At 37.2% G+C, this 17,818-nt stretch overlaps 1 protein-coding gene across 19 annotated transcripts in view; it reads right to left on the bottom strand.

The window, feature by feature from the left end:
* The window catches only part of Ptprd (protein tyrosine phosphatase receptor type D), a 1,378,451-nt gene extending 1,364,207 nt beyond the window's left edge, over positions 1-14,244 (bottom strand). For 7 of the 19 annotated variants that reach the window (XM_085686142.2, XM_087904910.1, XM_087904905.1 and 4 more), the window contains exon 1: positions 14,226-14,244. The gene's annotated coding sequence lies outside the window, so the exon portion shown is untranslated. The remainder of the gene's footprint in view (positions 1-14,225) is intronic. The other 12 variants (XM_087904911.1, XM_087904914.1, XM_085686161.2 and 9 more) reach the window with 4 other exon arrangements.
* Positions 14,245-17,818: the final 3,574 nt, after the last annotated feature.

The following is a 17,818-nucleotide window of genomic DNA, read 5'->3' as shown; positions in this document are numbered from 1 at the left end:
GACCTGCTGAAACTGAGAAGCTTCTGTAAAGCAAAGGACACTGTCAGTAAGACAAAAAGGCTGCCTTCTGACTGGGAGAAGATCTTCACCAACCCCTCATCAGACAAAGGTCTGATCTCCAGAATATACAAAGAACTCAAGAAACTAGACACTAAAACTCTAATTAACCCAATTGAAAAATGGGGTACTGATCTGAACAGAGAATTCACAACAGATGAACTTCGAATGGCCAGAAGACACTTAAGGTCATGCTCAACCTCCTTAGCGATCAGGGAAATGCAAATCAAAACCACTTTGAGATACCATCTTACACCTGTCAGAATAGCTAAAGTTAAAAACACCAATGATAACCTATGCTGGAGAGGATGTGGAATGAGGGGAACACTCATCCATTGTTGGTGGGAATGCAAACTTGTGCAGCCACTTTGGAAATCAGTGTGGAGGTTTCTCAGGAAACTGGGAATCAATCTCCCTCAGGACCCAGCAATTCCTCTCTTGGGAATATACCCCAGAGATGCCCAAACATACTACAAAAGCGTTTGCTCAACTATGTTCATAGCAGCACTATTTGTAATAGCCAGAACCTGGAAACAGCCTAGGTGCCCCTCAATAGAAGAATGGTTAAAAAAGGTGTGGAACATATACACATTAGAGTTTTACTCAGTGGTAAAAAATAATGACATCTTGAATTTTGCATGCAAATGGATGGACATAGAAAACGCTTTACTGAGTGAGGTAAGCCAGACCCAAAAAGAGGAACACGGTATGTATTCACTCATAAGTGGATTCTAACCATAATTAAAGGTCTTTGAGCCTATTATTCGTGATCCTAGAGAAGCTAAATAAGAAGACGAACCTGATGAAGATTATTTACCTATCCGCCAAGAGGTAGGAAATAGTCAAGAGTCCCAGGTAACCTTGGGTGCATGGGGGGGGGGGGTGGGAGGGTTGATGGAAGGGGAGAGGGTTAGAGAGAAGGGAGTAGGGGAGGAATGGAGAAAGCTCGGTTGACCGGGATGGGGGGAAGGGAGGAAGGATGAATGTGGGATCAGGGAAGAATATATTTCAACTAAGGGAGTCATATTTGAGTTTACAGGAAACTTGATTATATATGGGATCCCAGGTCCAAGGAGAGATCCCCAGATTGTTCTCTGGACAGAGGAGGGGGTGCCTGAACCGGCCTTGGCCCGTGACCATACTGATGAATATTTTGCTTATCACCATAGATCCCTCATCTGGCGTTGGATGACGATACAGATGGAGGCCCGCGTTGGAGCACCGAACTGAGCCCCCCAAGATCCAAACGAGGAGCAAAAGGAGGAAGAAAATGACGAAGGACTGCGAGGGATACTATCACCCACTGATACAAGGGGTCGGATCTAATGAGAGTTTACCAAGGCCAGATGGACCGTGACTGAACGAGCATGTGATCCAACCAGATTCTCTGAATGTGGCCGGATTTTCTGAATGTGGCTGGCCTGCAGTCTTTCCGAGAAGCCATTGACAATGACACTGGGACTGGTTTCCTCTGCATATACTGGATTTTTGGGATCCAGTCTGTTTGGATGCTCACCTTCCTGGACCTGGAGTGAGGGGGGAGGAACTTGGACTTCCCACAGGGCAGGAGACCCTGACTTCCCTAGGGGACAAAGAGGGAGGAGGAGAGGGAGAGGGGGAGTGGGACGGTGTTGGGAGGAGGGGCGTAAATGGAAACTTTTTATAATTTAATAAAATTACAAAAAAAAAATAAAATAAAATAAAATTACAAAAAAAAAAAAGAAAATCTCAGGCTGCTAACATCAAGTGCAAAGCCATGGTCATTATAATGAAATATTCACTGAGTGTTTAAGAGAGGCTCTTAAAAGGTCAGCCAGCCAATCTCATTTTCAGAGATCACACTCATAATAGCGCCTGTGAATCACGAGCACGTTTTTAAAGTAAAAATTGTAATTCAGTGCAGGATTGTTTGAAAAATATATATATAAAAAAACTTAAAACAGAGTACAGACATACAACAAAAATATGATCTACCAGGACCATGTTGGCTTTATCCTTGAGAGGCAGGTATGGTTGGGCATATGGAAGTCAATAAATATAACAAACAACATAAATTTATTTAAAGAAAAAAATTGCATTCTACCTATACTCTAAATATTTATCTTTATAGCTACAGATAAGTTTAGCTTTCTTTACTACAGATAGATAGTATTACAGACTATTATAACCAATCAAACTGCAAAGTGGTGGAGCCCACTTCCAACTTCATACATCTACATCACAATTCCTGTATCTGAGACTCTGGGATCATTGCAGTAGAGGGTGGAAGAAAGATTGCAAGAGTCAGAGGAAGCAGAAGTTTGCTGTAAGATTGTGTCCTCTAAAAATGTCAGAGAATGAAATGTCGTCAATATGATTGCATGAATATCACCTGAACAAGGAGAATATCAATAGGCATGCTAACATTGAGCCCACAAGGCCTCAGTCCTAGACAGGGAACCATGAGTAACTAAGGAAAACTAAGAGCAGGGCAAATAGTCTTCTCCAGGGAAGAGTGTGGCAATTGGCTATCCAGTACGAAAGGGTTAGCCCTGAAAACACACATACAAGTAACATTATATGCACTAAGCAAGTTGTATTTATGTATTTATCTAAGACACACACACACATACATGTAAAAATTAAAAGAAAACAGTCCATGAATTTGAAGGAGAACAAGAGGATTAGATGAGATGGCTTAGAGCAGCAGTTCTCAGTCTGTGGGTCACAAGCCCTTTGTGGTTGAACAACCTTTTTACAGGTGCCATATTTACAGTTCAGATAGTTACATTACAATTCATAACAGTAGCAAATTTATGAAATAACAATTGAATAATTTCATGATTAGGGATCACCACAACATGAGGGATTATATTCAAGAGTCACAGTATTAGGAAGTTTGAGAACCACTTCTTTAGAGGAAAGAAAGGAAATTGGAGAATTATATAATTATAATATGATCTCAAAAATTAAAAACAAAATATTTAAGCTTTGTTTCTTCTCCTTTTTCTTTTTCTTTTTTTTTTTTTTTTTTTTTTGACTGGGTTTGTCAGTATTTATGGAGCCAGTCCTGGAGCTCGCTCTGTAGATGAGGCTGGTTTCGAACTGACGGAGACTCACCTTCCTCTGCCTCCCAAGTGAGTGCTGCAATTAAAGGCATACACCACTACCACCAAACATTATAAAAACAAAAATAAAAAAAAAACTTAAGATTGATATGCGGATAGAGAAAAACATATGCCATAATTCTTAGAGAACATATTCATTCCTATGATTTTTCTCTTCCAAGTGAAACAAACTTGCAACTTGTCCAGAGCTTGATTTCCTACATGAAGCAAAATTGTTACTAATCAGGTCGATCTAGTAAGCTCCTTAATTAATTCAGAATAGACAAGATTAGTTTTGGAAAATAAAAGACATAGAAGGTGTGACTTAAGTGAAGTGCCCTATGGTCCCAAACAAACCCTCCCCATAGACCTAGAGAGATGACTTCATTGCATCAGTCCTACAGGTGTCTAGCCAATAGGAGATGATGGAGAAGTCAGTCAGTGTCTTGTGAATAGGGATTGAAAGCAAGTACTCAGCACAGCTATCCCTTCATATTTTCTTGCCACTCACTGCTCTTATAGAAGAATTTAGGGCACAGGAACACTTGGTGCTATCAAATATGAAACACTGATGACTAGGACTAAATATAAGGGAAGTCGTAAAATTAATAAAAGAAATATAATTGAAGGGCTTTTAAAACATATTTTCCCAAGACTTATTTGCTTTTATATTTATGTGAATAGGTACTTTGTCTGCATGTTCATCTGTGCACTACCTGTGCTCAAGGAAGCTATAAAGATATTATAGCCTTCAAAACTGGCTGATAACTCCCATGTGGGTGCTGGGAACAAAATCTAGATTCTTTGGAAGGACAGTAAGTGTTCTAAATGACTGAGCCATGACTCTTGCCCCTAAAAAATAAGCACAAATTCTCCAAACATGACTTCTTAAAATGTTATGTTTAATTATGGTGAACTGAACATTGGGGCTGATTGTGGCTAGCTTAAAGGTGTTTGTTCTTCTCTATTGCACAGGAAAAGGGAGAGAAGAAAATGTCTGTATGAGGACCATGAAATGCTTAGTTTTCAGAGTAAGAATAAGCAAAAAAAAAGGTAGTTAGCGATGTTATCCTTTAATATTTCATTAAATAGAATAACTAGTTATTTTCTTTTGAAAGAGAAATAGGACATTGCATGCATGAGTGTTAGACCACAAAAGAAACATTTGACAAAAGCTATCACACTGTAATAAGTAATATATACATCAGATCTTATGTGAAATTTAATGAGAGTGTCAGTCAATATCCCATTTACCAAAATACTAAGAGAGGAAAGGGGTGAGACTTTTCACCTTAAAGATATCCCCATCATTGGGAATAAATTTTGCAAACATATTTATTTTACAGATGACAAATCAGAGATAGAATGATATCAAAAATTTCACTGAAAATTCTAGAAGCAACTATTTGGTGTACCTTGTCACAACTAAATCTTAGTATTTATTAAGAAGTTTCTATGTCTTCACTTCAGCTTTTTAAATGTACAAACCAATAACAATTCACTTCATATTTTAGTTTCCTAATACCTTAAGGGCATGAAAGGGAAGAACTGAAATCGGTACACAATTTTTAAAGTTTGGGTATGTACTGGGCATATGTAGAATGACTGTTCGCTGCTATGAATTGAAATTTATCACAGTAACTTTAAATGCTGATCACAATGTCCATATATAAATTTCTACCATGTAAATTATCCCTACTGAGAAAATCTGGCTTCATTCAGTATGCTGTAACAGTGGGGAATCCTAAGCATATGGGAATTTACTAGGAAGGATTAAGGAATAGTTTTAAAATTGATATCTGAGATTTTATTTTATAAAATTATCCACTAAATAGAAAAAAAGAAAAATAATGATATCATAAATTAGATGCATTAAGATTATGCTTTTCAATAGGGCAAATAAAAAAGGAGTCCGGATCATATAAATAAAATTATGAGAAAATTCATTCTAAATGATAATCGTTCAAGCCAAGATCATGATACAATAAACTTGAAATATAGAACTATACGTTCAAGAAGTAAATAATAGCCAGCTAGAGATTTGATTTCTCTTCATTATCACAGCTGATTTTCTTAACATCATATATCACACTGGGTAAGTGGAAAGATGAAACACTTATTTTTCCTTAAAGGCAGTGATGCTACCAGAAAAGTGGATAGTACAAGTTCATTAATGTCTGTACCGGTCTGATGTCAAGATCCTCGGATGATGATGTCATGCTTTGTAATATTCCCTGTTCGAAAGTAAAAGTAAGGATATTGATGTGGCATGAGTCCTTGCCACATCCTCAATTATCTGATGCAAAGTCATCGTTATGCTCCGTGCTTGAAGTGAACATTAATAAAATTTCACTATTTATAACTGCTAAAATGATGTTATAAATCACTTTAAGGAGCTTGAATGCTGAATTAAGTTACTAGCTAGACAGGTAGTAACAAAAATCTGATATCTTATGTAAACATTTGAAGTGTGCATGCCAGGCAAGATTTAAACAAATAATTTAGAAGTTTCTTACTTATTAATAAAGTGAGGCATGCAAAAGTCTCCAGAAGGTACCTTGAAAAAGCCTGAAGTTTAAAGTTTAAAATATTTGCTTTACACAATTTCATTTCAAAAATCAGTAATATTCGTAATTTTCCGTCTACATGTTGGTAGATTGATAAAAAAAAATACCCATGAAGTATTTAACTTGAGAAAAAGAGCTATTCGAAAAGATTGTAGCAGTAAATATTTTTAAAATTTTTTATTCAAACATCACTTTAAGAATCTTTGGCATATTTTTTTAAGATTTGTTTATTTATTATGTATACAGTACATTCAGAAGAAGGCACTAGATATCATTATAGGAGGTTGTGAACCACAATGTGGGTGCTGGGAATTGAGCTCAGGACCTTTGGAACAGGAGCCAGTGCTCTTAACTGCTGAGCCATTTCTCTAGCTTTGGTACATTTCATAAAAAAATAATTCATTTGAAATGATAATAAGGTTAAAAGTTATTCTATCTTGTATAATTGTAACTTTTTGCTAAGCCTATTCTTGTAGGAGATGTATTTTAGGAATACAGACATATTCAATAGAATTTCATATGAGTTGAGTCAGAAGCTTGACATTCCATACCTATCAAAAAATAAGCTATACTATCCTTTGACTTTGTAGGAACTAGATGTGGAAAAATTTCCACTGTGCTTCGTGGATAGTGTGCATTGCTATTGAATAAAACACTGATATATTATATGATGCCAGGAATCATTGTTTTATAGCTTTCTTAAAAATTTCCATAATCACCTTCACTGTACCAATAGAGACCCGATTCTCAGGTCTACACAATGACTAAATTACTGTCTGTCAAGTACCTTCCATCTCTAGGTACCAGCACAAATTTCCAAGCTACAGTAAGATTTCAGAAACGAGGAGAGAGTGCAAAGTGAGGCTCCGCTTCTGATGGTAGCAGCCATAAGCAGGACGATGTTAAATCCTCCATTAGGTAAGGCAACCTCCAGTCACCTGTGGCTGAGGATAACTTATGAATGAAAAAGCCCTGCACGAAACTGCAAACTTACTCTACTCAAACAACATGACACTGTTTGAGTGGCTATAGCTCTCAAATATGAACTTTATGGAATAATGTCTTGTTGCTATATCAAATGACAGCTACTCTGTGTCCTTCCCTGGAGACTCATCCTAACTTCCTAACCTGCCATTGTTTGCTTACAGCTCCAGGAAGATGCTATAATAGTCTATATGTTTTTTTCATTAACAATAATTTAAATAATCTGCATATCCTATTATTAATATACCTAATATGAGATCATATGATAAAGTGAACCAGGGATGTAACTCATGGAGGCCCTGGGTTTCATTCCCAACCTTACAAAGCATTAAATAAAATTCTAATGAAAGAAAAAACAATCCAAACTGGAGGCAATGGTCTTAATACCTTCTCAAAACCAACAGGAAGATAATTACAAGTTTACAAGAATACAAGATACAAATTGCAGAGATTTTCTAGTATGCGTAACATATGCGGACTCTCAGACAATGGTCTCGTGCAGAAAGGACTTAATGAGGAAGGGGTAGCATAACAAACAGAGAAGAAGCAAAGCCACTTGAGATTTTCAAAGAAAAGCTATTAGGAGAATTTTTCTGGTCTTCTGAACACTTAGAAAAAATTGACATGATTTAATGAAAAGAAAAAAAAAATCACAGGGGATTCCAAGTTCAGTTTCCCACAGATCTTTCCTTCAGTGTACTAACAATATGCAGGTAATATCAACAGGTGTAATAAAACTCTTCTTTGTTCTAGTAAAATTGCTCTTTAGTATTCTAGGTCACACGGTGAAATTATAAAGAATTATAAAGGTAGTTTCACTTTGCACAGAAAGGACACTCTGATTTCACTCAAATATTGGCATGCTTCAAATGCAGCTTGGATACTTACTAAGTGTGCACATATGTCTTTACCATCCTCAAGGGCAAAGCACTGAAACGGAGCAAGGCTTGTCCAGTACTAGAGAGGTCTATTCACAGGCTCCCGTTTTGCCTAAGTGGAATATGCTGCCTGGGAGAACATTTTTAGATTCCATCTAGAAGGTGCAATGGATTAACAAAAATGCAGATGCTCCCTGGATGGGTCTGCTTGTGGGGATGTGACATCTCCGTCAGAGTGAAACCCTGATGCAGTGGCTCTGTTCATAAAAGAGAGGAACAAGTACTCGAAAGGTAGCTTTTAACATCCCTTGACTGAGACAGCAGATGCTAATGATTGACATGATGCTTTATGAGGCATAATTTGTTATGCCCCTTCCTTAGCAATAAATTTAAATCTTTCAATTTCCAGGTAATTGTATACAATTATTTTTGATCCCCAGTCCTATGTGTGAAGGAAAGAGGTTATGTTTAGCTAATTATCTGTTGTAGAAGTGACACTCTTTGGACATGTTGGTGGCATTTAAATTATTACGGCTCTTAAAAACAGTACAGAGAGATTTCCACTATAAAAAGCAAAGAGCTAAACACATATGAGGTGGTGCCTTTGCAGGTCATTTGAACACGCAAGGTAAATGTTGAGCACAGTGAGCCGAGCAACGCCCCGAAACCAGGCATCCAGGAAGGCTGTCTCTCTTACTGAGGAAATGACTGCTAGATTCCTTAGCATTGTTACTTTAAGATATTTAAATAGGTGAACTAAAAGTATTATTATCAAAAGAGGTTTATTTTTATAAGTAAACAGATCATTTTTTTCGTTAGAGATGACTTGTCCATGTTACCTATTTCATGTGTTCACTCTGGTGACGACTAATGCAGAATTTTCTTCAGGGGTTTTGTTGACGTTTTTAAACTGAGTGCTAGGACTCCAAATATGTATATAGTACCCCCCCAAAAATTTGGTGAGGATCAATAAAAGAATTACTTTGACACCAAAGCAGAATTGTAAAACTGTATCTCAGGTAGCAGCTTTCTCCACCACAGAGTGGAGAGTTCTAGTTCTCTTTGATTAGTGTCAGCAAGCTATACACTGGTGACAAAGGCAAAGCAAGAAATGGCAGCTTCGTTGTCCTGGCTCTGAAAGTTGGCTACAGATAAGGGACTCTCCATAGCAACTGTCTTCCATCTCTTCCAGTGGCTGTGGCATCTCAAACTAATGTGTCTCTCCAAGCTCCAATGTGGCAGAGGATACTACACTACTGCTTCCTCTGTTTGCACACAAATGAAATGAACTTCATGTCCATTTTTCCTTGGCTCTCTGTTATCCCATCACTCACCTATCTGCAAGGTGGAAAACAGATGTAATTGTTTAATAACTAAAAATAAAGGAGAAGTGCTTATGCAGACCTTCACACTCACCAAAGTGGACGTCTTGGTTCAGTCTCTATGTTCCAGAGAGAAAGGAAGTGAACTAGGGCCTGTATGATTGCATACAACATTATGATTTGCACTAACCTGCTACCTTAGCAAAGAACTCCACAAAATGTCCATAGTAAGTGTTCATAATTTAACTAGCTAGAAATTATAATAGTAGCAATTAGGGAGAGGGTGATGGGCTAGTGGTTTCCTTAGGAAAGAGGTCCAATTTCCAGTACTTATTGGCTGTTCATGGTTTGTATCTTTAGTTTCTGGGGATCCTATTCCTTATTTTAGTCTATTCAGGCACCAGGCACACACATTCTGCAGAAATGCATGCAGACAAAATACCCAGACATTTAAAAAATAAATTAAATTATAAAATATTGATAAATAAGTAAAATAATATAATTATACAGAAGACATAAAGGACCATAAAAATAGGGTCATCTCTAGTATACTTTTAAATAGTATTTCCCAACCCCTATCATAATATTTGCACAAAATAATTATTAAATATAGCTTGAAAACACGAGAAAATCCATGTATACATACAGAGGTGACTCTTCCCTTTGTTCTAAATACATGATCTATACTCATAGAATGAATATTTGCATCAAGATCACATACTAACTAATGAAAAAATGTGTGTTAATTTAAATTATACTAAGTATTTCCATATCTGTGTCCACTCACAACTGTAAAATAGGCCTAGTTAGTTCATTTCTTCTAATCTATACACACACAAACATACAAACAAACATTTGAAAAGACAGTGGAATTTAACAACACGCTTTTATTTTACCTTGTTCCTACAGTCTTGGGATTTGAACTCAGGGCTCAAATTGAGAGAAGTGCCTGGAAGCTGAAGCTACAATATCTAAACAGTTAAGTTTTTGAAGGAAGAATTCTCTAAAACATCAAGACACTATGGCCCAAGGAAAGAAATGTTATTTCAAACTCAGATGAGAGACAATACTCAATTCTTGAAAAATGTAATGCTACAACTGAATAATTCATATGGTTTGAAGGAAATTTCATGACTAATGCTAACCATATGAATGTGAATTGAAAATTCCTGGCAATACCATGACAACAATGGCAACAAAAAGAGCAAGATGGCCAAACTTACATAAAATTTACTTACAAATCTGAGAGTCTGAATGAGAAAAAGAAGCTTCTATTAATTCCTACCGTTTGACTCAGAAAGGATTGTGTTGTGATGGGTTTTATTTGGCTGATTATGTTGACTAAGCCTACAGCTTTACATATATAGAGCACATGGATGTAGGCTTCAAAACCTGAAAGGAAATGTGGCAATGCTCTCTGGATTTAAAAATAGTTGCCCCAATTTGTAAGCATAGTGAAAGTTCAGAGAGTGAAATTTCTTTTTAATCAGTCATCTTCTAGCTTTCTCAAGGCTTACAGATCAGGGCTGCTTCTGAGGCAGCCTGAGGATTAGATTTACTGAGAACCTGAGAGAGGTGCATCTTCTTAGTCCTTGGAATCAGGCCTCAGATTGAGTCTCTGCATCTTAATCCATCAGCCCTGCGACTGAAACAAATAATGGATCCCTTCCAGCTTTCCCTTCGCCATCACCAAGACAGTACAAAACACGCCGCTGTCAAAATTAGACTACAAGGTGCACCGTCCACACATGATTCCCAGCGAGGTCTTGAAAACATCCACTCAGCTGTCCACCACTCTGCATGTTATTATTTTGACCTCTTTAAAGGTTCTGTCTCCAGGTGCAGAAAATAAAATTGATGAATTGGAACAAATTACTGCAGCCACACACAAAGACATGAAATCAGTGAATCATAAGCTTTAAGTACCTTACCTTACATAAATGAATATTGAAAGGAATATATTTTTGCTGATGGTTGGTCCCAGAGTACCGATTAGTCTTTAGTTCGAGGACTATACGGCCTGACCAGAGTTTATTCTAATGTACCTAATTTATATTATTACTTTCCATATTTTCATATGTATCTCAGAACTGCTGGAGTTTGTACTTTACAGGTAATGCTGTGCATCTTCACTGGCTTCATTTTGCTACTTGCTTTGCCAGTCATAACTGTACTGAAGCAAACTTAATGGAAATGAAATTTTATGGAAATGAAAATTTAATCTTGATGTTTAAAATAAGTTTGTCAATTTATAATTTTTAAGGAGCTACTAAGCATAAAACAATGAGTTCAAGTGTGCTGCTGTTAGCAAACAGTATGTGATAGTAACTTACTTATCAACTTTGTGAACTTGTGAAAGAATTGTGCATACAATACAATACAATACTCTAGAATCAGTAGTAGTTGATTTAGATAAAATGATGAACTTTGTATTCTTGAAAATAAAAATTATCAGAAGAGGAATGAAACTACTATATTTAAAACTATCAAGTAACCCAGGAGAAATGAGAATTCCATTTGCCTTTCATAATGCATTTCATAATGAATAAGAATGGCTATAGGTGGGGTTGGAGAGATGGCTCAGTGGTTAAGAGCACTGCCTGCTCTTCCAAAGGTCCTGAGTTCAATTCCCGGCAACCACATGGTGGCTCACAAGCATCTGTAATGAGGTCTGGTGTCCCCTTCTGGCCTGCAGACATTCACACAGAATATTGTATACATAATAAATAAATAAATATTTTAAAAAAAGAATGGCTATAGGTGTAGACATAGAAGACAGCTATGCAAACAGAAGTAAAATTATTGAAGTGGGGGAGGAAATGAAATACATGACTAACTTTCCAGATTCCTGGCATGTACTGAAGACTACCTCTAAGTAAGTGGGATAATACTGAATATCAAGTAATACACTGGTAGGGAAATTCTGCAGGAAACACGATGGGAAAGCATGTTAATTATAGTTGTGTAGGATCTCAGTTTTATTAAAAGAGGATTAATTAAGACAAATGAGGTAAAAGAAGAAAATCCAGAATAATCCTCATCTTGACCTAGCAACTTGAGAACATCTGCATTACTTAAATAGAGGTGTGGAACTCAGAAGAAGGAGCATTATATGTCCTAGTTCTAATTCTTGTGATCTACATAAGGTTTAGGGCAAAAAAATAAAAATTAAAAAATAAAAAAACAAGGATTCTCTTACTTGTCATGTTGGGAATAGGTAAACAAAACTTTCCGCTGTCTATGAGATGCTACCTCCCAGTCAAAGTTGAAATAGACTTTCTAATTGTAGGGAAATTAAGATGTGACTCTTTATCATTGTCCTGGGTAGGAACTGGTACCAGGACATTAAAAATTTGGTAAAAACTATAATAACTTATTATAGTATTCTTTTTGATATATACTTCTAGTAATACCATACTTTTCATTATTCGTTTTTCTTTCAACAATTTTCCAAATAATCTTAATGAAAGGGTATTCAGATTCTACCCATGACCAGTAAATATTGGCAGAGTGACAATCTTCTGTGTGCACCAATATCTTTGCTGTGGACAGAATGAAATGCAGAAAGATTCTTAATGATAATGTGTTTATTAATCTCATGAGACTCAGAGACAGGAGACAAAGAAGATAGAAATGACTCAAAGCAGGAGCTCCTAGGAAAAGATGCTGATCCCAATGGTGTAGTCATACACAGGTATAGAAAAGGATATTAATAGCAGCACAATTTGTAATAGCCAGAACCTGGAAACAACCTAGAAGCCCCTTAACTGAAGGGATAAAAAAATGTGGCATCTTTAGATTTTCAGGCAAGTGGATGGATCTACTAAAAACCATATTGAGTGAGGTAACCCAGACTCAGAAAAACAAATATAATATGTGACCTACTCAAAAGTGGCTTTTCGACATAAAGCAAAGAAAACCCAGCCTAAGTCCACAACCCCAGAGAACCTAGACAACAAAGAGTACCTTAAGAGAGACATACATGAATATACATAAGATTGAGAAAAACAAGATCTCCTGAGTAAACTAGAAACATGGATGTCACAGGAGGGGGTAGAAGGGGAAAGGGGAGGAAGGGAGTGGAGTGGAGGGAAACGTTTTTATTGAGCTAGCAATAAAAACAATCAAAAAGAGTGAGCAAGCACAGTTCTCCTAGGGAAGGTACGATCCAGAAGCTCTTAGATGTGACATGATCTCATGCATTATTTGAAGTATCTCTGTTCACTGTAAGTCTCTTTGTTTAACCCTGAGTAGTGTGGACTCCACAAGGCTGTCTCGATGCTTGAGTGGACGGTGAAGACTAGAAACGCCATAGAAAAGGCAGTGCTAGGTGAGTATCTAGATGAGCACATGACAGGTGTTCATCTAGAAAGCCTAAAACCCATTCTGAGTGAAAAATAACGGGCCACAACAAAGAGACTGACCTCCCAGACTTCTCATAGGAACTCAGTTCCTAGAGCGACAGAGCTTGTCTCTACAGCCCAATTGGAAATGCACTTGGCTCAGTATTTCACAAAGTGTCCCTGCAAAAGTGAGAAAAAAGAGGGACTCTAGAGCACACAAGATTCTGAAACGTGAAGATTTAAGAATATTAACAGATAAAATACAATACAATATTTAATAATGCAATAATATTAAACAAGTTTAAAATGTGGAAAGATCTGAGTATATATTTGAATGAGAACATTATTTCAAAGGCTGACTGGGTCAATACAAATATCAGGCTGTTGTACAGATGTACAGATAAACATCTAAGTATATTTAAAAAAATCTGTCACAGTAATTCCATTTCTGATGAATCAGAACACCTCTGCCTGCCTTTAACTGATTTGGTAGGTAAATGTTTTAAGAATTTCAAGAGTTTCAGGGCAGAAAAGCACAGTGCATTCAATATTTCACAACTCTAATATGCAAAACATTTTTCAAGTTTGGTTACTGTATCACCTTTTCTGTGGCTGTATCTTTTTAAATTAATTTGATCTATCTTAAAATTTCAAGCATATCATGCATAATAGTGATCCCTAGTTGAGCCCTCTCCAATCAAAGACTCTCAATTGTGTGTTCCATTGCTGCCCTTGACTGGAATGCTCTCCCGACCCATGAGGTTAACTGCCAAGACCAATATTAAACATATCACAGGACCTTTCATACACAATTGATTTTGGCCTTATAAGATTAAACCTCAGTAAATAAAAATTAGAAAAACTTTTTTAAGTGATTGAGGCTTAAGTGAGAAAAAAAATGTCTTCTAAAGATGACTGGAAAGTAATTAAAATATGAGAAGGTTCCCAGAAGCACCAGCGAAACAGAGCAGAACAGAACACAACTCACCAGACAGTTGAAGTCAGCAGACAGTCCAGGAGTCCAAGCCTAACGTAAGAAAAACAAAGACAGGGAAAGCAAGGGGTTTTAATCGCCTGTTTTTAAAGGAAATCCAATGTTATAATTCCACATCATCCTTACAAGTACTACAAACTAAATGAGTAACTTTGGAAATCATTTGCTAGACAAAAGTAAGTTTTCCCTTAAAACATATTTAATTAACCTCCTATTGTCCAACTCTAGTCAGCAGTGTAATAAGGTAATCTAGGTAGGGAAAACATTTTCCAATTATTCAAATGACCATAAAATCATCTGATAAATGATCGTATTCTCAAAAATAGCAAGATTGTTATTAAATTCATTTTATGTTTGTCAATATTTAGCATACATATTTAATTTCTTGAGTGTGAAACACACCAAGACTCCACTTTCTAGACTCTCACATTTCCAGGCCTTTTCTGACTATAGGACAGTAATTAGTAATAGCACCGGTTCATTTGGGCAAAGCAAATCCAAGGAAGGCATTTCATAGCAGCACTATTTGTAATAGCCAGAACCTGGAAACAGCCTAGGTGCCCCTCAATAGAAGAATGGTTAAAAAAGGTGTGGAACATATACACATTAGAGTTTTACTCAGTGGTAAAAAATAATGACATCTTGAATTTTGCATGCATATGGATGGACATAGAAAACGCTTTACTGAGTGAGGTAAGCCAGACCCAAAAAGAGGAACACGGTATGTATTCACTCATAAGTGGATTCTAACCATAATTAAAGGTCTTTGAGTCTATTATTCGTGATCCTAGAGAAGCTAAATAAGAAGACGAACCTGATGAAGATTATTTACCTATCCGCCAGGAGGTAGGAAATAGTCAAGAGTCCCAAGAGTAACCTTGGGTGCATGGGGGGGGGGTGGGAGGGTTGATGGAAGGGGAGAGGGTTAGAGAGAAGGGAGTAGGGGAGGAATGGAGAAAGCTCGGTTGACCGGGATGGGGGGAAGGGAGGAAGGATGAATGTGGGATCAGGGAAGAATATATTTCAACTAAGGGAGTCATATTAGAGTTTACAGGAAACTTGATTATATATGGGATCCCAGGTCCAAGGAGAGATCCCCAGACTGTTCTCTAGACAGAGGAGAAGGTGCCTGAACCGGCCTTGGCCCATAACCATACTGATGAATATTTTGCTTATCACCATAGATCCCTCATCTGGCGTTGGATGACGATACAGATGGAGGCCCGCGTTGGAGCACCGAACTGAGCCCCCCAAGATCCAAACGAGGAGCAAAAGGAGGAAGAAAATGACGAAGGACTGCGAGGGATACTATCACCCACTGATACAAGGGGTCGGATCTAATGAGAGTTTACCAAGGCCAGATGGACCGTGACTGAACGAGCATGTGATCCAACCAGATTCTCTGAATGTGGCCGGATTTTCTGAATGTGGCTGGCCTGCAGTCTTTCCGAGAAGCCATTGACAATGACACTGGGACTGGTTTCCTCTGCATATACTGGATTGTTGGGATCCAGTCTGTTTGGATGCTCACCTTCCTGGACCTGGAGTGAGGGGGGAGGAACTTGGACTTCCCACGGGGCAGGAGACCCTGACTTCCCTAGGGGACAAAGAGGGAGGAGGAGAGGGAGGGGGGGAGTGGGAGGGCGTTGGGAGGAGGGGCGTAAATGGAAACTTTTTATAATTTAATAAAATTACAAAAAAAAAGTACCTTAAATTTAAAAAAAAAACAAAATAGAAGAAAAGGCTTTAAGCTTTCAAATGGTATTTAAATCAGCCTTTATTTTTCAAAGGTGTTTGAAGTACAAATAAAAGGCAGTATCCAGGCAGCAGAGATTCCCCAGAGAAGGCCTGGCACCTGGTGTGGGTGCAAAGGTTTCATCAATGTTGTCTTGTGGGAAGGAAACAGCAAACAGAGAGGGCTTTTGTAAATATGGCTCCCTGCCTCGGTGTTTGAGAAGAAATATTGAACTTCCAGCCAGTATTATTACAAAACACAGGAGCTCATTTTTAAAACATTTGATGGGAGCCTTTCCATTTTGCCTTGGAAATCAGTTTCAGCTCAGATATTGAATATTAAGAAAACATAGCTGTGAAAGAGAATGGAGGATACAATGTATGTGACAAGATCTTAACACTGTTTTGCCTGGTTGTATATGTATAAATGAACATATGTCTATAGCTTATCATCAGAATGGTAAAATAAGATTATTTCTATTTTGTCAGGATAACTATTAGAATGCTTGTTAGCTAAAAGTTGGCAAAGTGAAGCTTTCGAGACTTTCTTCAAACTCACTATTAGGTTCATATACAGACTCCTGGATTATACCTGGGCTCAATGAAGGTTCCAGTTTGGTTTCAATGGTATAAAGTAGACAGTCTATGTCACACAAAAAGCATGTAGAATATCAGGGTTTTTTTTTGTTTTCTTCTCATATTTTCAGTTAGTTATTTTTGTGAATTCTGAGTTTAATAGAGTAATACCTATGTATTATGTATATATGTGCACACACAAACTACATATATATGCAAATAATCACAAAGTGAGTATCCTTGACCACCTCCCATGCAATCTGGAGAGGGGCCAACACAGAAGCCTAAGGCTGGCTCTGCGATAACGAAACCAGATACAGTACATGTAGTGGGTTTGAATGCCTTAGATGCACATGACCACCTTACTTTCACATGACAAGTAGTGGCAAAACATAGAATATATCATATAACATTGCATAGTTATGCATATTGTCAATAGATCATAGATAATATGTTGATTTGTGTTTGCCTAACTTTTTGCCCTAGTTTTGATCTCCAAAAGATTGAAACCAAAGTGTTAATCCAAGGCTGAATCTCTTCCTTAGTATATTTGTGAAATATCTTTGTCTTTGAGCTTCACTAACCTGTCATAGTTCCATGAGTGATTATCAAAAACTTATAAATTGCCCTGTATATGTAAAAGTGTGGATAATTTCAGTTTTTGTTATGAACTAATGTCAAATTTCTTTGTTTTGTTTATCTTTTTAAATTTGTTTATTATGAATACAGTGTTGTGCTTGCATTTATGCCTGAACACCAGAAGAGGACTCAAGATCTCATTATAGATTGTTTTGAGCTACCATGTGGTTACTGGGAATTGAATTGAGGACCAACGGAAGTGTAGCCAGCGCTCTTAACCTCTGAGCCATCTCTCCAGCCCTAAGCAGAGTGTTTTTATTATGCATTCCTGTTAGACATTCACAGAAGGAGAGTATGCGACAAGACAGCAGGATCCTGTTGACAAGGTCACAGTGAAAACGAAGATGCCCCTGGGAACCACACCAGTATGTGTCCTTCTTGTGCTTGATTTTAGCCATTAGGTCGAATGAGTATTTTTAGTTTACATTTTATTGTGGTTGCAGCAGGTTTTCATATATTTTTTAATCATGTTTAATTAAAAAATACTTTTCTTTGTTTTCTATTTTCTGGTTTTCTCATTGAATTTTAGATGTATATTCTAGAATTGAGGCCTCTATTGGTTTTGTGTCTTGAATTCTATGTCCCATACCATGGCTTGCTCCTTTACTCAGCATATCAACACTTATAGTTTTGAACCA

Source organism: Myodes glareolus, chromosome 3 (assembly GCF_982192425.1).
Source record: "Myodes glareolus chromosome 3, mMyoGla1.1, whole genome shotgun sequence".
Taxonomy (NCBI): Eukaryota; Metazoa; Chordata; class Mammalia; order Rodentia; family Cricetidae; genus Myodes; species Myodes glareolus.
Note: the sequence above shows the minus strand (reverse complement) of the source record. Positions and strands in the feature narration are given on the sequence as shown.